Source organism: Bufo bufo, chromosome 7 (genome assembly GCF_905171765.1).
Source record: "Bufo bufo chromosome 7, aBufBuf1.1, whole genome shotgun sequence".
NCBI classification, from domain to species: domain Eukaryota; kingdom Metazoa; phylum Chordata; class Amphibia; order Anura; family Bufonidae; genus Bufo; species Bufo bufo.
In genome coordinates, this window is record NC_053395.1 from 70,045,934 (window position 1) to 70,062,167 (window position 16,234).

Below are 16,234 nucleotides of genomic sequence, written 5' to 3' on the forward strand. Positions count from 1 at the left end.
TGCAGTTGTGAAGAAAGTCTTTGGCTGGTGCAAAATAAATGGCAAGAAGACATGGGGGTGGGGGGAAGGTGGGATGATTTACTAAAAACCCACTTTTTGCGCTGATCTTAGGCTACTTTCACACTTACGCTAGCTGGGTGGGCGGCAGGTGAACAGCCTGCTAGATCCGTACTAACGCTAGCCCATGTGTGCCGCCAGTCTGCTCCGGCCCCATTCATGCCGAGAGGCAGCTGGACAAAAACTGCAGCAGTGGGTCAATGGATTTTAATCAAAACGATATCTAAAGCACCTCGTGTTAAATAGAGTTATCCTAGAAATAACATTGATAAGACCATCAATATCAGATCGGCAGAGGTCCGACAAGCGGGACCCCTACTGATCAGCTATTAGGAGAAGCCGGGGGCTCAGTGAGGGCCACTGCCTCTTCTTAGGCCATATGACGTCACCATAAATCAGTCACGTAGCCTAGTTGCAGCCCCAAGTGAATGAAGTGAATGGGGCCGAGCTGCAATGCAAAGCACAGCCACTGTATAATGTATGGCGCTGTGTTTGGTGAGGTGCCAGGAGCCGATGTTCAGACAAAATTTATACAATTCTTAGTTCTGAGGCACATGAAGAATGGTGGTTGCAATAAACATATTTACAAGGCATATAGGTTTAGGCCTCTTTCACACATCTGTTTCTGTGGTTCATCCATGAAGATGTCCACGAAGGATCCATCATCATCCATGTTTGGTGTGTTTTTTCCCTCCATGTGTCATCTGTGTTCCACGGACACTACTAGGCTGAAAATTAATTTACAGAGCATTTCCTACTGACGGTCTGCAAAAATCACTGACAGAACACAGGTGCCATCCTTGTTATGTCAAAGTTTTCACAGACCCTTAATGGCACATTTACATACCTCCCAACCGTCCCGGATCCGGCAGAACAGTCACGGATTTCAGTGGCTGTCCCGGGGTCCCGGTACCATGGAGGTATGTCCCGCTCTCTGTCAGCTGTCTTCCATGGGAAGCAGAGACAGCTGTCTGTAATGATGAAGCAGAGAGGCTTCCATCCGCTCTCTACTCCATCATTCCTCCCCCTGTCAGCGCTCCACACTGCAGGTCTGGGCGGGCGGGAGCTCTGTGCATTCTGCCTGCTGCTGGGGAACAAGGTGAGTATGTGGAGTTTATTCTTTAGGTTTTTTTCTGCCTGTGAAGGGGGCACATAACTGGGCATAACTAAGGTGAGGGGGACATAACTGGGCATAACTACTGTGAGGGGGACATAACTGGGCATAACTACTGTGAGGTGTCACAGCTGGGCATATTACTGTGAGGGGACACATAACTGGGCATATTACTGTGAGGGGGCGCATAACTGTGCATCGCTATTGTGAGGGGGCACATATCTGGGCATAACTACTGTGAGGTGGCACATAAATGGGCATAACTACTGTGAACGTGAAAAAATGGGCATAACTACTGTGTGGGGGCATATAACTGGGCATATTACTGTGAGGGGACAAATCTGGGCATCGCTATTGTGAGGGGGCACAATCTTGGGCATATTACTGTGAGGGGGCACATATCTGGGCATCGCTACTGTGAGGGAGCAAATATCTGGACATAACTAGTGTCAGGTGCACTATTCTGGGCATAATCTGTGAAGGGGGCACAATGCTGGCATAACTACTGTGTGGTGGCATAAAGGGGGAATAATTACTATGTGGGGGCATTTAGGAGACTGGGTGGGATTAGTTGTTTAGTTATGTTTCGCGTGGAGTTAGAGGCGTGGCCTAGTGCGGAAAAAATTGTCCCTCTTCCTTCTTTTCTAAAGTTGAGAGGTATGCATTTACAAAAACTGGTGTTTCTTTGTTTCTCCGAAGGATTCCACCTTTCAGACTTCCCAACCTGCAAAAACTCATTTCAGGGAGGTGCACTTCTAATTTCAGGGAGGTTTTCTTTTTTTTTCTTTCACAAACTTTTTATTACATTTTCCAAACATATGCAGTATCTGCACACTTTGCTCTATGGTGTGGAGGACTGGGCTCATTACCCTGCCCCAAATTATCATATTTATGTATATGATTAAAGGGATTCTGTCACCACCTATAAGCCCTGTGAGCTAAACATATGCTCATGTCCAGGGTAGCATTCTGATTTCTAAGGTGGCCTTATAAAAGCTTTTTGTGGCTTTATTCTGCGGAAAAACAGGTTTTACTAACCTGTCAATCATTGAATTAAGGTGCCCAAGCAGAGGAGGTCTGTAGTTATATAGCTACTGAATGAGACAGAAGAAGGGATGCCTTTAACATATATATCTCCTTGAGAAGCCAATTTGACCCTAAGGCTGGGTTCAGACCTGAGCGTATTTGATATGCGCGTTTAACGCGCGTTTTTGTCGCGCGTTTTTATGCGCGTTTTTTGCAATAGTAAACGCGCGTTTGACGCACGTTTGTGTGATTGACTGCAGTGTCCTATGGCCACAAACGCGCGTCAATACGCCCCAAAGAAGCTCAAGAACTTGTTTGAGCGTAGGGCGTTTTTCAGCGCGTTCAAACGCGCTGTAAAACGCTCAAGTGAGAACCAGGGCCATAGGGAAGCATTGGTTTTCATGTGTTGAGCGTTTTACAGCGCGTTTGAACGCGCTGTAAAACGCTCAAGTGTGAACCCAGCCTAAAGGGTTAATTGAACCTGTAATGTAAACTGTGTCCTGTCACTTCTCTTATCTCTCTGCTCTGCTATCAGTAACCTTTCAGGGATATAATGTTTCACATGCGGGTGTCAGGGAGCCGCTATCTAATAGCGGGAGACTCCCTGAACGTCCGGGAGACTTGAGATCCCTGACCTTTAATTGTCCAAAGGAGCTCTAAAAAATGGTGGAATCTGATTGGTTGCTATGGGCAACTAAGTCAGTTTTCCTTTACACCAGTTTTCCTTTTCACTAAATCTCCTCCATTAAAATCCATCAGTGCGTGGACTGTCCGTAGGAATACAGTTCACTGACGTGTGAAAGAGGCCTTCCGGTTAGAGCATCTGTATTAGGAACCAAAATGAGATTTATTAAAACTGGTATAAAAGAAAACTGACTTAGTTGCCCACAGCAACCAATCAGATTCCACCTTTCATTTTCAAAAGGAGCTCTGAAAAATAAGAGGTTGAATCTGATTGGTTGCTATGGGCAACAAGTTAAATTTTCCTTCACACCAGTTTTGATAAATCTCCCCCATTGACATTGATAAAAGACAACAGGAGTTTCTTCCAATTGTTTGAATGTGACCAGCACTTTCTTAGCATGGAAGACTTCAGTCTGATTTGCCAACAAGACAAAGAAGCGGTCTCAAAAGAACAACGGGGGCCTTCATCGGGCTGTTCTCGGAACAGCCTGCTCCCGATGACCACGTTTGTTTCAGACCGGCTCGCGGCGCAGGCACAGGTAAGGGCTTACCTGTGTCTCGCCGGACTTGTGAGTTAAGATGGCAGCCACATGTGTTCGCGGGCGAACACGGCGAACTGGCCATCACTGTTTACAAGTACTGAAGAGAATTAAGAGCTGCTGCACTATTCCAATCCTGAGCTCTTCAGGGTAAAATAATAGAATTTGGCCAAGAGGCAAAAAAACTCCATCAGGGACTATAGATCAGGATCCTTCAGAACTTACTGCACAGTAGCCAAGCAACAAGGTGTAGGGAACGTAATACTGCTGAGATGTACTGTATCTAGCTTCTTTGCCCCTGCTGCTTTGCTTCAGAAACCCCAGAGATTCAGTACAAGGTTTGTTTTGTTTATCATTAGCTCAAATCAGAATAATGGAGCGAAAAAGTTGCAAATTTTTGCGCAATCGCTTAAATTGCGCGACTTTTATTGGCTCTGTACTATGCTCGCTAGTTTTCTGAAAGTGGCTGTGTTTTCTTATGTAAATGAATCTCTAGACAGATTTACTATTGCGACTATTTAAAAAGTCGCAAAAAAGTCGCAAAAAAATGCGCAATTTCACTCCAGTGAGGACCATGCTTCTCTTATGCGACTTTTTAATAGAACATACGACTTTTTCGTAAAGACGTGCGACTTTTGTAAAGCTGACAGATAAACTGCTACCTTCAAACCACATTTATTACAGTCTTAAAGGGCCGATCATAAATCTGGCTTGGCTAAAACGGACTTTAGCCATATGTGAAAGTGGAGTGAGCTGTCAGAGTAATGAGAAATCTGGCCCAGTGAGTCAGAGCTGCAGTAAGGAGACATCTTATGTCTCCATAAGTCTAAGGCTACTTTCACACTTGCGGCAGAGTGATCCGGCAAGCAGTTCTGTCGCCGGAACTGCCTGCCGGATCCGGCAACCTGCATGAAAACGGACAGCATTTGTAGACGGATCCGGATGCGGGTCCGTCTCACAAATGCATTGCAAGAACGGGTCTGTCTGTCCGTTTGTCATATGGACAAACGGATCCGTTTCAATTTTTTTTCACATTTTTAACAGTCTGCGCATGCGCAGACCAGAAGGACGATCCAGCTTTGCGGTATTTTTAATGCTGGATCCGGCACTAATACATTGCTATGGAACATGCTACTATCCGGCATTCAGGCAAGTGTTCAGTTTTTTTGGCCGGAGATAAAACCGCAGCATGCTGGGGTATTATCTCCGTCCTGAAAAGTCAAAAAGACTGAACTGAAGACATCCTGATGCATCCTGAACGGATTGCTCTCCATTGCATGGGGATAAAACTGATCAGTTCTTTTCCGGTATTGAGCCCCTAGGATGGAACTCTATGCTGGAAAAGAAAAACGGTAGTGTGAAAGTAGCCTAAGGCAAGTGGCATGTGTAATCTTTATAACTAGGAGGAATAGATAAGCAGAGCCTCGAATATCTATATCCTTAAAGGGGTTGCCCAAGTTATTTTTTTATTCTATGTTTCTAGCTAGGTAAATGTAACAGCTTTCCAATGAACTCACTTTATCTCCAGTGGCTGACCACGCCCCCCTGCACTGCTTGCTGCTGCTTATTGTTCTTTCCCAGGATTCTTAACCCATTCAGCTGCACAGACTCAGGGCTGAAGTGTTTACTGTGTAGCTGTATCAGTGAGGAGACAAATGCTGGGCACAGGAGCAGAAAGAGAAGTTCTGCAGAGCATTGCAGGTAGGGGGAAGCTGGGCCTTGTAGTTCTACACATACAACATGCTGCTGACTAGTCTCCCAGCAGTCAGACATGTCACTCAGGGCAGCACATGTATTCACTCCCTTAGCAGTGTCATTATACAGCTGGGCCTTGTAGTTCTACAGATACAGCATGCTGCTGAGGAATATTACTCACACCCACCCCAAATAGGGCTAAAAAGGCATAAGTAGACATGAAAAAGTATTCATCAACCTATACAAGCAGATATTACAACAGTCATTGGGGGTCATTTACAAAGATCAGGCGTTTGACGCACAGGCATTTAAAAAGTCCCAAAAAGGGGTTTTGTGACATTTTTATGCCCTAAATTGGCGTAAAAAATAGCAAAACAACGCTGCTGAAGGGTGGTTAATAATGAACCCCATTAGGCTTTAAATCTGGACAAATAATGATCAATTCTTACCAACACTGCAGGTTCAATTCAGGCAAACACTTCGAAGGATGATAATGTCAGGTATATGTAGAGCTCCCGCGCAGCCACACACCACACTGCTCCCAGCAGCTCAGTCACACCTAGACTCACCTAGGCTATCAATGACCTTCCCACCCAGTTACTGGCAACAAATGCTTCTAGGACTGACATCACTAAAGAAGCCTGTAACACATAGCAAATAAAATGCAAAACTTCATGCAAAGTATTTTTTTTATTTTTTACACTCACTTTAAAAAAAATCTAATGTGCTTTGATGGGTGATGATCCCACTCAGGGCGGACACAGACAGCAGAATGTGCCTGGGCCCCCCCAAACAAGTTTAACGGCTCCCACTCAGGGCGGACACAGACAGCAGAAGGGGCCCTTTGCAAAGAATGTGCCTGGGCCCCCCAAACAAGTTTAACGGTTCACACAGTCCATACAGGTTTAGCAACTTGAGAGCAGCAGGTCAAGGTAAGAAGGAAGACATAAATGGAGGATGTCAAGGTAAGGAGGAAGACTTAAGTGGAGTCGATCACGGTCCGAAGAAAGAAATAAACGCAAGGGGTCAAGGTAAGAAGAAAGACAAGTGGAGGATGTTAAGGTAAAGAGGAAGGCATGACTGATGGGGGTCAAGCTAAGGAGGTTGTCACGGCCCTGCCCAAACTGTGACATTATGTGTATATCTGATTAATTCTATGTAATGTGCGCTGTCCTCTTTTTAGGAAACCCTTGTCATGAGTACGACTTCCCATTCCTCCGATAGTTGCACAGGTGATGTTTTACAGTTTGGACCGTAGTATTTGGTCTCCGGCGCTGATTCCCTCCCTGTATAAACAGCCTTATCTCTCATGATTCAGAAGATCGGAACTTCATCAGAGCGGAAATCAGGAATATTCTGCCCACATACACCGTGTGGACTGTGTACTTATAGGACGGGATTGTGATGCATTGGAGTCCCAGTTCAGTTTTATTCAATGAGTTACACAGAATGAGAAAAACAGTGCCACACCTGTCCATGGGTGGCGTCTGGTATTGCAGCGCAGTGTAAAGTGAATGTGACAGAGCTGTAATACAAGAGGCGAGATGCAGAGAACTTCCACTTTGTAACTTGAATAAGGTGTAATTTCAGGTCATGTTCATTGCTGCGGCATCCCTGCTTTCTAATCCCTTACTCATCCATTTGTCATATCGCACATTCCTCCTGATACGCCCCCCACCTTCCATTTCACACTTTCTGCCTGTCCCATTGAGAGGTGCTGTGAATATAACAAGAGGGAGGAAGTGTGTGTTGTGTGCAGCGGGGGAGGGATGTGTTGTATGCACACAGCCCTGGAGGAGGAGGGTTACATCCATTATAATTAGGATTATTATTGCTCCCGTCCTCTGCCTCCCCTGTCCAGCCGGTCACACATGTAATGGGTCACTGATGACGAAACGAGGGGAAATGGCGATCATTAGCGATTAATAATATGTTACTGTAACAGCATTTTCCACCGGTGTAAATTAGTTTCAACATAGCTGAGTGGTCGGGGACTTGCTTTACTTAATTTATTTATTTTTGCTGGATTAATCCTTTGAGGGAACACAATTGCAGCAGTTAGGGTCAGCGATATGTCACAAGTAGTTCCCCCCCCCCCCCCACTTTACCTGCTTAACTACCTCTAACTACTTCTTCCGCTCCGTACTTGCGGGCTTCCCAGGAGTGAGTTCATTGCGCAATCCGGTCGGCGCGTGCTCCCACGAGACCTGCTGCTGGAGTTCACGGGTCTTGCGGGATTGCTCAACGAACTCACGCCTGGGCAGCCCGCAAGTACAGAGCGGAAGAAGTATGACATTGAGCGCAGCCGCACTTAACTTAAAAAAAGCACTTGCGGGGCTCAAGGACCAACCAGGCCCGGGTAAGCTGACCCTTTTGCCCTGCGTTAAAGACGGCCCTGCTTATAGCAATACAAAACATACAGGGTAAGGCTACTTTCACACCTGCGGCACTACGCTCCGGCCACCAGAAAATGCAAGGAATTGGCCGGACACAAACCGCAGCATGCAGCGGTTTGTGTCCCGCTGATTCTCTGCATTGCCGGATCTCTGCCGTACCCCATTATATTCAATGGGGCTGGCGAGCATTTTGTCTGCATCCAGCAGTTCTGGAGCATTCCGGCAGTCTGTTCTCTGCTGGAAGAGCCTGCCAGAATCACTAACGTAGATGTGAAAGTAGCCTAATACAGCTCCACATACCTCTTACATCCAGTGCTGTCTCCTTTGATGTAGATGTTCTCTGTCCTCATCTTCTCTTTTCAGAGCAGACCGCCATGATGTTTTCTTTCAGCCATCTCTTCTCTCTGCAGAGTTTGACAGACATACATCTTAGTTTTCAACTTTTCCATCATCCTCCCACCTTCTGAACACCCCATCCTGCCACCCCAATACTGTGCCCGCTGTGCTCCCATATACAAGTAACACACAGATAGTTCCCCTTCAATATTGGCACACAGTGTCCTAAAAAATAACTGTGCCCAGGAAACAGTGTCCCTGACACTAATAGTGTAAACATAATGTTCCTCAAAAATAATTGTGCTAAGCTGATACCGTGCCAGGGTGCCCCTCACAGTAATACTGCTCCCCAAAGTCCCACCAATAGAAATAATTATCTACCAGGCAACACGTAGTAGTAATAGTTTCCCTACAGTAATAATTTCCCACTGTGTCCCAGAAGTAACAATGCTCCCATAGTGCTCAAACTAGTATTCATGTTCCTCATAGTCCCTCAACTGTAATAAATGTCCACGGTAGTAATAATTCTCTTTATAATGTGTTACAGTAAAAATAAAAATGCCCTGTTGTGTGGCAGTATAAAAAATACCTCCTCTTAGTGCCCCCTGTAGAGCCAATGTCCCCATAGTACCCTTATAATGTGTGCCCAAAAAAACCTTTTTAGTGCCCCCAGTTGAGACAAGGTCCCCATAGTGTCCTATAATTTGCGCCAGTATAAAATACTCCTATATCGTGCCTCCCCTTATCCCCATGGTGCCTGACAATGTGCCAGTATAAAATTCCCCCATAATGTGTGCCAGTATAATTCCCTCATATAATGACCCCAATAGTGCTCCTCTCCCCCCTTCTCCATAGTGCCCCCCATCTGTGCCAGTGTATAAGATAGGGTCCCCAGTACATGCTCCCATAGAGCTCCCCCCTTCTCCATAGTTCTCCCATGTGTGCCAGTATAAAAGATAGGGTCCCCATAGTGCTCCTCCCTCCATAGTGCCCCCCATGTGTGCCAGTATACAAGATAGGGCCCTCCTATAGTGCTCCTCCCCCTCCATAGTGCCCCCCATGCAGGCCCCCCATATGTCAATTGCTCAGGCCCCCCCATATGTCACTTGCTCAGATAGGCCCCCATATCTGTTGCTCAGGAGGACCCCCCTCCCATATCAGTTGCTTACTCAAGCCCCCTATATGTCAATTGCTCAGATAGGCCCCCATATCTGTTGCTCAGACCCCCCCCCCCCATATCAGATGTCCATTCACGCCCCCATATCAGTTGCTCAGACCCCCCATATCAGTTGCTCATTCAGGCCCCCCCCCCCATGTGTCACTTGCTCAGGACCCCCACCCATATCAGTTGCTCAGGGGGACCCACCTCCCATATCAGTTGCTTATATAGGCCCCCATATGTCAGTTGCCCAGGACCCACCCCCCATATCAGTTGCTCAGGAGGACCCCCCAATATCAATTGTTTATTTATTCAGGCCCCCCAAATGTCACTTGCTCAGGAACCCCAGAGTCAGGCACCCCCCATATGCTCATTCAGGCCCCCCATATTGATGTGACAGACCCCCAGGGCCCCATCAGACCTCAGATCAGACTAAAAATAAATGATTAAAACTTACCTCTCCTGCTCCGCTGCTCTCCGTGTCCTGATGTGAGTGCCTGACCTGCTGGTCTCCAACAGCCCGCGCTGCACAATCACGTGACCTGACTGCGTACAGCGTCAGGTCACAGTGCGCACTGTATGCAGTCAGGCTGGAGGAGACCAGGGAGGAAGCGGAGCCGGAGGAGTAAGTAAGCACCGATCTCTTGCATACTAATGAGCGCTTCTGGATGCGCTTACTAGTATGAATGGGCCCCCTCACACGCCGGGCCCCTGTGCAGCTGAATCGGCTGCACCGGCTTATGTCCGCTCCTGCTCCCACTGACGAGAGTGTTAACCAGCGCTCATTACAAAGTAGCGCCCTTAGGGCTCATGCCCATGTCTGCATCCAATTCACATTTTTTGCTGATAAGATGCGGACCCATTCATTTCGATGGGGTCACAAAAGGTGCAGACAATACACCCTATGGATCCGCGTCCCTGCAAAAAAAAGAAATATGGAACATGTCCAATTGTTGTCCATTTTGCGGACAAGGATAGAACATTTCTAGAGGACTGCAAAAAAGAATAGCAGCATGCACTGGTTCTGGGATCTGTGTTTTGCAGATCTGCGATTTGCAGACTGCAAAATGGAAGCGGTCGTGTGCATGAGCCCTTAAGCTGACTGACCCCTTAGGCTGCGCTCACATCTGTTTCGGATGCCAGCTGTCGGAAGGACAAAAAACCATTGCATGCAACGCTTTTTGTCCAAATAAAACCTGGCATTCATGCCAGAAATCGGCCGGATCACAGCTGAACCTCATTGCAGTCAACGGACATCCAACGGTGAAGTGGAGGATCGAGCAGGTTGTTCTTTGTTCCGAGATCCGGCAGGCTGTTCTGCCAGAGATGTGAATGAAACCTAAGGGCTGATTCACATGACCATGATCAACCCAGGAGACACAGCTCATTTGCTGGTCGCATCTCCCAGATGGACCGCGGCTCCCCTGACTGACTGCATCGTTAAAGGGGTTCTCCAGGCATTAAAAAAATGAAAATACTTAAATATTATTTTATAATAAATATATTCACAAATACCTTTCATTACTTAGAATGGCTTGTTTTGTCTGGGGAGTGATCAGGGAAAATAAAATGGCCGCCGTCCTATCAGTACACACAAAAGCTGTCCTAATCACACAGGAGGACAAGTTACTTCACCACACTGAGGAAAAGAGCGGCCTCATCCTCCTCTGCTCTGCTTGTCAGGAATCATGATCCTGAATACAGCTGAATCTCTGTGGGAATGGAAAAGATTAGGAGACATGAGAGAAGGGTGAGGTGTGGCTAATGAGCAGCAGCACTTGTTTACAGTCTCCATTACCACAGTCTGTCCTGTCCGTACCGGGGAAGCGGCTGCTTCGGGGCCCAGCGCCGGACAGCGTGTCAGTCAAGTTTAATCTTTTTTATTTATATGCAAATTACCTTCCTAACGTGCTCAAGAGGTTGTCCCTCCGGCCGTTTGTGCCCAGCCGCGCCCATTATCGCCAAGCCCACCAGCGCCCCGCTGTTAATTATTCACTGCTGTCCTCGTCTTTTTTTTTTTTCGAAGTGCGCCGTAGTCTCGCGCATGCGCTGATGTTACTCACGTCCGGGCCCATGCGGCACACTTAGAAAAAAAAAAGACGAGGACAGCAGTGAATAATTAATAGCGGGACGGCGCTGGGCTTGGCGATAATGGACGCAGCTGGGCCCAAACGGCCGGAGGGACAGCCCTTTGGGCACGTTAGGAAGGTAATTTGCATATAAATAAAAAAGATTTTTATCAAAAATAAAAAGGACAGGTGGGGGTAAAAATAGTATATAAAAAATTGGGCGGGGGGCTGGGGGGGCCCATACAAAAATTTGCTGTGGGGCCCAAGCACTTCTAGTTACGCCCCTGCTGTCCGTCCTCTGTGTACTTCATGTCTCCTCATGAACTAAATTCCCCAGAGATTCAGCTAAAGTTTTTATCATCTGTATTCAGGATGATAATCCCTGATAAGCAGAGTTAAGCATGAGGAAGCTCCTTTGCTCAGTGTTGTAAAGTAACTTGTCCTCATGTGTGATCAGGACAGGTTTTGTGTGAACTAATAGAATGGCGGCCATTTTGTTTCCCCTGATGATTGCTCCCCAGATAAAACGAGCCATTATAAATAATGAAAGGTAATAGAATATATTTATAATAAAGTAATATTTAAGTATTTTCATTCTCTTAATTTCCGGAGAACCCCTTTTAATCATGACCAAGCCAAATTTTACAAATCTGCCATGTGTCACTTTATGTGGCAATAACTTTGGAATGCTTTTACGTATCCCAGACACATTGTACTTCATGACAGTGGTAAATATGAGCCTATATGTTTTACCATTATTCATGAAAAAAAATCCCAAATTTATGAACATTTTAAAAAATTTTATTTTTCTGCTTTTAAAAGAGATAGTGATACTTCCCCAAATTATAATTTACCACATACTTTATGTTGGCATCATTTTGTAAACAGGTGATGATAGATCATCAATACCAGGAGTCTGGAAACCCCTTTTAATAAATTCTCCCAATAGCTTTCCCTGCATACAAATACCCTGTCACACCTCATATGGTATATTGTGGCACATTTACTAAGGGACTTGTGTACAATTTTGAGTACTCAAATGGGTGGGTAACAGTGAGTATCAAATTCAGGAATATTCGGAATGGAAGACATAAGGCTTAGAGGAGATGTAATTACCAGGTGCAAATATATGACTGTAGTGTAGAGATCTCTCTAATGACCTTTTTATAACTAGGACTATAACCAAGACAAGACCCATCCTCTATCTTTCACAAGGGTTCTTTACAGTAAGAGCATTAAGATTATGAATCTCTCTGCCACACAATGTTCTGATGATTTTTGAAGTAGATAAGGAGGGGCTTGTATGACTTTCTCCAAAGACATAATATTGCACATTATTTTTTATTTCCTCCAGATCAACTCTGCAGGATTATTTAACTTGCTTCCTTTTTATCAACCCTATCAAGTATGTAACTACATCAGCCATTCTACTCAAGAAATACGATACATGTTTTTTGTTACATTGACAACATTGCTTACCTGCCGAATCACATTTGGTGGCCAAAAATCAAATGCAGAACTGAACTGTAACAAAGCTCCCCCTTCTGTGTGCCTTATATAATTCTGCTATTTCATTACTGGCTTAACCCTTAACCGCCACTTCTGCATTTCCTATTGACTTGGCCCTGCCTGTACCTCTGTGGCCTTCCGACTTTACACAGCTACATGCCATAACAGGCTGGGTTCACACCATGTTCAGTGTACATTGTGTACCGAGAAAATTCTCCTGAAGAAGACATGCCCATAGACTATCATTATCATTCACAATGAGTCACACTGTAATGGAAAACATAGTAAACAGTGCTTTTTAAAGGGGTTCTCTGGGGCATTATCTAAATTGTCTCTTTCAGCTAACCCGTGGAAGGAAGAGGGTTCCCCAGTACTTACCTTTCTGTTGCACCATTGATTTCTCAATCTTGGCTGTAATCAGGTGACTGCTCGACTGGCTGCAGACTCTTCCACTGAGGTCCCGACCGGATAGAAACATAGAATGTGTCGGCAGATAAGAACCATTTGGCCCATCTAGTCTGCACAATATATCTGAATCCTATTAATAGTCCCTGGCCCTATCTTATATGAAGGATAGCCTTATGCCTATCCCATGCATGCTTAAACCCCTTCACTGTATTTGCAGCTACCACTTCTGCAGGAAGGCTATTCCATGCATCCACTATTCTCTCAGTAAAGTAATACTTCCTTATATTACTTTTAAACCTTTGCCCCTCTAATTTAAAACTGTGTCCTCTTGTGTAGTTTTTCTTCTTTTAAATATGCTCTCCTCCTTTACCAAGTTGATTCCCTTTATGTATTTAAAAGTTTCTATCATATCCCCTCTGTCTCTTCTTTCTTCCAAGCTATACATGTTAAGGTCCTTTAACCTTTCCTGGTAAGTTTTATCCTGCAATCCATGTACTAGTTTAGTAGCTCTTCTCTGAACTCTCTCTAGAGTATCAATATCCTTCTGGAGATATGGCCTCCAGTACTGCGCACAATACTCCAAGTGAGGTCTCACCAGTGTTCTGTACAGCGGCATAAGCACTTCACTCTTTCTACTGCTTATACCTCTCCCTATACATCCACGCATTCTGCTGGCATTTCGTGCTGCTCTATTACATTGTCTTCCCACCTTTAAGTCTTCTGAAATAATTACTCCTAAATCCCTTTCCTCAGATACTGAGGTCAGGACTGTGTCAAATATTCTATATTCTGCCCTTGGGTTTTTACGCCCCAGGTGCATTATCTTGCACTTATCCACATTAAATTTCAGTTGCCAGAGTTCTGACCATTCTTCTAGTTTTCCTAAATCCTTTTCCATTTGGCGTTTCCCTCCAGGAACATCAACCCTGTTACATATCTTTGTGTCATCAGCAAAAAGACAAACCTTACCATCGAGGCCTTTTGCAATATCACTTATGAAGATATTAAACAAAATTGGTCCCAGTACAGATCCCTGTGGAACCCCACTGGTAACATGACCTTGTTTTGAATGTTCTCCATTGACTACAACCCTCTGCTGTCTGTCACTCAGCCACTGCCTAATCCACTCAACAATATGGGAGTCCATGCTCAATGACTGCAGTTTATTGATAAGTCTTCTATGTGGGACAGTGTCAAAAGCCTTACTAAAATCTAGATATGCGATGTCTACTGCACCTCCACCGTCTATTATTTTAGTCACCCAGTCAAAAAAATCGATAAGATTTGTTTGACATGATCTCCCTGAAGTAAACCCATGTTGTTTTTCATCTTGCAATCCATGGGATTTTAGATGTTCCACAATCCTATCCTTTAATAGGGTTTCCATTAATTTGCCTACTATTGATGTCAGACTCACTGGTCTATAGTTGCTCGATTCCTCCCTACTACCTTTCTTGTGAATTTGCCAATTTCCAATCTTCCGGGACGACTCCTGTTACTAATGATTGGTTAAATAAATCTGTTAGCGGTTTTGCCAGCTCACCACTAAGCTCTTTTAATAATTTTGGGTGTATCTCATCAGGCCCCTGTGCTCCTGTATCTTCCTGTTCAGAGACATAATGTACATACACCTGAACAGGGGTGCACCTAGCCTTTCTGCTGCCTGAGGCAAAAATTGAAATGGCGCCCCCCACCCATCCGCATGCCAAATTCACAACCTAACCTCTTCCCTCCTAACATTATATACAGCACTACAAAACATACAGGGCAATACATTGCCATATACCTCTTACATCCAGTGAGTCTCCTCTGATGTAGATATTCTCTTTCCTCATCTCCTTCAGTGCAGATCACCATGTATAGGATTCCTGGCTCAGGTGGTGTGATGATTATGATGTCATCGTGCCGCTTGCTCTGGCCTATGATAGCCTACCGGCACTAGGCCTGAAGCCCATCAGAGGCAAGGCGGGCAGGGAGATATCGCTTCCGCGCCCTGCTGCAGCATTCTGCTGTATCACTGTCCTGACAACGCCGATACAGCTGAATATAGAGAGATGAGGGCTTCCACAATGGAATCGCTCATTTCCCTCGGCCCTGCTGCTGCCCTCCACTTATCTACAGGGCCACGCCGCCTGAGGCAATTGCCTTACCTTGCCTAATTGGCGGTGCAGCTCCACAGGAGCACATCCAGTGGAAGAGCCTGCAGCCATTCGGGTGGCCTCCTGACCGTAACTGAGATTGCAGAATCTGTGACATGATGGAAGGGTAAATACACTGCAACTCTCTTATTTGCACAGGTTAGCGGAAAGAGATTTAGGTAAAGCCCCAGATAATCCCTTTAATACAACTGTATACAAAATAAAACATTTTTCTTCAGGGTGGGTCAAAGGCAGATTTATGCTTTTAAGACAGCCCTGCATACAGTGTAAACCATGAGCATTGTGGAGGCATAAAATGCTGACATGTAGGGGCTCTATGTGCTGCTATACAGACTTTTCTGTGTGCAGGATGAGCCCTAAAATGTTTATTTGCCTCCTAGCTGACCTGATTGTACTTAAAGGGGTTGTGCAGGGGTTTTGTATTGATGACCTATTCTAAGGATATGTCATCAATATCTGATTGGCCGGGGTGCCGTGTTTCGCACTCCACCAATCAGATGTTTGAAGAGGAGGCGGAGCTCCATACGAGTGTTATTTCCTGATCACTACACTATGCATGGTCTCCTCTGTAGCGGCGGTGTAGTGTAATTACAAATACTCACTGTAATCAAGTTAATGAAGCAAGTACTTGTAATTACACTCGCTTCTGAGACGACGGGCAGTGTAATAAAGAGGAAGTGGCGCTCGCATGGAGCGCCGCCTCCTCTTCAAACAGCTGATCGGCGGGGGTGCTGGGTGTTGGACCCCAGCCGATCTGATATTAATGACCTATCCTGTGGATAGGTCATCAATATGTTTTGCTGCACAATGCCTTTAAGTGATAATTTTCCAAATTTCACAAGGTCTGATAGGCAGGAAGCACAACTGTCCTTCTATGGCAACCAAGCACAATATTCATCCTGTTTGTTTGCATTGAGAATGCATTCCATTGTTCATTACAAAACTTCACTTATTAGTGACAGACAACAAAATTAACTCCAAATCTGCTATTTTGTGGTTGATTGATATTGGGTTGTGATTGACCTTGGTTGTGTCAAGCCTCATTCACACATCTATGTCTGTGATGAAATCCGTGATAGGATG

General features: G+C 45.3%; 1 protein-coding gene across 4 annotated transcripts in view; it reads right to left on the bottom strand.

Annotated features, from left to right (window-relative positions):
* Positions 1-16,234, bottom strand: part of LOC121008206 (lipopolysaccharide-induced tumor necrosis factor-alpha factor homolog) — a 60,191-nt gene that overhangs the window by 11,331 nt on the left and 32,626 nt on the right. The window contains exon 1 of one of the 4 annotated variants that reach the window (XM_040440624.1): positions 12,963-13,017. The exons of 2 other annotated variants lie outside the window; for them this stretch is intronic. The gene's annotated coding sequence lies outside the window, so the exon portion shown is untranslated. Of the gene's footprint in view, positions 1-5,564; positions 5,635-12,962; positions 13,018-16,234 lie in introns of those variants that run through there. One more of the 4 variants, XM_040440622.1, reaches the window with a different exon arrangement.